The sequence below is a fragment of the Apis mellifera genome, linkage group LG2 (genome assembly GCF_003254395.2).
Source record: "Apis mellifera strain DH4 linkage group LG2, Amel_HAv3.1, whole genome shotgun sequence".
Taxonomy (NCBI): Eukaryota; Metazoa; Arthropoda; class Insecta; order Hymenoptera; family Apidae; genus Apis; species Apis mellifera.
The window spans coordinates 1740469-1744816 of record NC_037639.1 but is presented as its reverse complement, the minus strand read 5'-3'; positions in this window follow the sequence as shown (position 1 = coordinate 1744816).

Sequence of the window (4348 nt, the reverse complement as noted above, 5' to 3'; positions counted from 1 at the left end):
GTAAAAAGATGAAAGATAGTGCAATCCAATTGGCTTAGAAGATGTTATCTTTTGTGATTGTTAATATAATATCATGATTAAATTTTAACACGTTGATAGCTAATTTTCAAAATTCTAAATTTTCAATAATACATTAATATTTTATAATAATTATTATCTTCTTATAATAAAACATATGTGACGTTTATACTGATAAAATATATAATATTCAACTACACATAGTTATTTTATTAAAATTAAAACTATTAAAAATATCTTAAACTTAGAAATAATACAAATTAGAGAATAATAATTAAATTTTTGAACAAATTTAATAAAATAAATTTTCATATAATTTATTCTATCTATTTATTTCTATTTGAAAAACTATTTTTAATACATGCTACATAAAAGGTTTGAATTATATATATTTTTAATTACTATAAAAAAAATTCAAATTTATTTTAAAAAATTTTTTTATTTTAGATAAAAATAAAAAATTTGAATATTATTATATATTTATTCAAATATTTATTGCTTATTCATTTGTAAAAAATATGATATTCTAAATAATTTAATTTTATTATTTTTTTCATATAGTAAATTATTAATATAAAAGGTTATTAATATTATTAAAAATATTTAATCTTAAATATTCTATAAATATTTTTTGATTTTATATTATTTAATACTGATTCTACTTTTCAAAAGTCTATAAATATAGTATTTTCATTTTTTATATCCATTTTTATATTCATTTTTATGTAGAATGTATTATAACATAATAATATATAATATTATTATAATATTATATATAATATTTATGTATGACAAAATTTAATATATGTTAATTATATCATATTATATTGTCATTAAGATACTTAATTTTTTACCACAGGTTTTTATAAAAATTGTTTCTGTACATATTAGTAAATTAAAATATGTAATATTGAATATTATATATATAATATATATTTAAAAGAATATTATAATTTTCTTTTTGGAAATTAAAAATATAATTTCAACAATATGAACTTGCATAAAAGTAATATAAATACAAACAAATAATGTACCTTGTGTATAGCAGTCAACGTGTTAAAACTAATAATGTAATAAAATTGAAAACTAGTAAAAAAATTCTATTTTCTTTGATTAAAGCAGAAGTTTCTGCATAATAATATGTTGTGTACATTTTTTCACCTGTATTTTTAGTATATCCAAACTAAACCATAATTATGAACTGCAATGAGTATAATGATAAATAATTGACTGATTGTTTTGCACTCATAATATTAACCCTTACAACTCGGATTATTTTTGTAACTTGTTTTTTAATTTGTAAATAGAAATAGTAAAGTATTTCATGCATCTATTATTTCCACAATTATGAAACTTATAATGCATGATTTACAATATAAAATATATTTTTTATAGAAATAAATAGTGCATATTACTTACCACATTGATACCTATATAGATAGATTTATTCATTTTGTAAAACTGATAAAACTGAATGAATAAATCTATCTATTCAGTTGACAATAAATATTGATTATTTATTACTTATAACAATTACATTATAATTTAAATATAATACATAAAATGGCATTACGAAATGTAACTAAGTATTTGGGTCTCAATGTGATAAGAATAAAAATTTAATCATATAAAACAGTAAAATTGAAACATTATATTCATTATTTATTGTCCTAAATATAAATGATTAAGTTAAATTTTTTATTATATTATTATATAATTTTTTTATTTAAATATAATAAATTCAGATTTTTCTATTTGTGAGGATAGAAAAGCTTAAAAGTTGTTAGGGTTAATTTTAATATCACACAAAAAAAATATTAAAAAGTAATATATTAAATATCGTTATTCATAATTCAGATATTATATTTCTTTTTTGTTATTAAATTAAATATTATAAATATGATAAAAATGGACTTTTAAAGTCAAGATTAGAATCAATTTAAAAAATAATTACATAACTTCATAGTTTATTGTAATTTATAGTTTTATATTAAAAATTAATTAAAAAATAAGTAATGACATTGCGTAATAATAATAATATATCATAATCTGATGAAATAAATTTCAAAATAAAAAATCTTTGCAATAAAATATAAATTAACATATTAAAACATTTTTTGAATGTTATAAAAAATTAAAAGTCATCTTGAAAAAATAAATGTAAATAACTTTTGTACATTATGATTATATAATAATTATATATATTTCATGCAAATCATTTTTATTGTATGATAGAAACATTGCTTACTAAAAATAAAATAAAAAACGTTAAATATTTAAAAAGAGATTACATAATAAATATTACTAAAATTTGAGTTTTTTTATTATTTTTATTAACAAAACGAACAATATATTCTAAATAAATATACAAAATTATCAAATTAATTTTATTTTAAATTGAGTTAATTTAAATTTTATTTGTATCTCCTTTATATATAATTTTCTCAATCTTATATATGTTTTTTTATATCTAAAGTTAACTTTTTTTACCTTTTATACATATCATGAAATAATGTTTAATATTATATCATTCGTTATTTTCCACATTAATGTTTTAAATATACATTCATCTATAATAATAGTACATATCAATAAATAATTATATTTATTATTTTAAAAATTATATTAATCTTAAATTATATATTAATAAGTAAATTAATTATATTTAATATTAATTAAACATTAATTACTATTTATATGATTATATTCAATTAATGGTCATTAAGTTACAAAACAAAGCATCGCTTTTATACATTTATTTTCAAGAATAAACAATTAACAAAAAAATGATAATATATAAAAGTAATACTTATAATAATACATTAATTAATTTATTATTATATTTATTATTATTATTATTTATCATTATTTATTTAGTTATTTATTATTAATAAAAAACTAACTTGCTTATAAAGAAAGTTTCAAGTCTGATACTCATCGGTTTCAATCAAATTTAGCACATTAAGCTTACGTGTACAATCATAGCCATAATTATAACCATAAATAATCAATAAATAATAATAATAAAAATTATCATATTATATTTCAATGCTTTATGACACTTATGACACTTATGATTTGATAGATTAAATAATTTTTAATATAAATAGTTTAATATATTTAAATGTAAAATTTTAGTTTTTTTTAATGATGAATCACAAACGCAAACTTTTTGTCCAGAAATTGAATTTTGAAATATTTTTTATTTATAAATGTACAAATTTATTAATAATGAATGGATAAGAAAAAGAATATAGTTTAAGTTACAAATAATTTTCTTTAACAGTTAAAAAATAAATATATAATTTTTTTAAATTATTTAATTATAATTTGTTTTAATTTTATTTTACTTGTTTGTTTTAATTATAATTTGTTGTATTTTTAAATTTATGCAAAATGTAATAATTAAAATTATTATTTTAAATTTTTATAATTTTTCTTTTCAATATTAATAAAATAAATATTAATCAGAAAATTCTTATCATTTTTTTTCAGTTATTTGTTAGTTAATAACATAAATTAATTTAAATAAATTATTCATAAAATAAATACAAATAGCTACAAAAAAATAAAAAATTATTTTTAAAAATTTTAATATTTGACATGATAATTCTTGAAAGTTGTAAAAAAATATTTCTTGAAATAAAAGTTTAAAAATATAAAATATATAATTTTGATATTTATTGCTTCGCTTCAAATGTTATTAAATAAATATTATGTTATCATATTCAAATCTAATTATTTTTTCAAATATATGCATTTTATTTATAATTGTTTTATAGCTATTTACAAATATATATTACACTACTGTGTATTTATACATTTATTAATGTCATCGATAAAATCAATGAGTACCAGCCCTGAATCTTCTTTTATTAGTTTTAAATTTTAATTTAAAAAAAAAAAATATTAAATATTTATGTAAAATATGATTTAAATTAATATATTTGTAATATTTATAATAAATTTTAGTATCATTTATAAATTTTAAAATATAAAATATTGATACTTATAGGATGTTAACATATTCATAAATTATCTTCGCAAGATTAATTCTTAAGTCAAAAGAAATAAAAATATTAATTGAAGCTTATTTATTAATTAAATTTATTAAATTATTAAATTATTTATTAAATTGTAAGCAACTATAGTTTGTATTAGCGAAATAATTCTTTATTTCCATAGTACTATTTCGTTCAATTTCAATTCATTTAATGTAAATTTGCTTATAATTTATATTGCTTAAAATTTAATAGTTAAGTTTCAATTTATTGTATTATGATATTTTTGTATACTAGCTTTTATTCTGAGTTCTCAAATCGACTCTTCA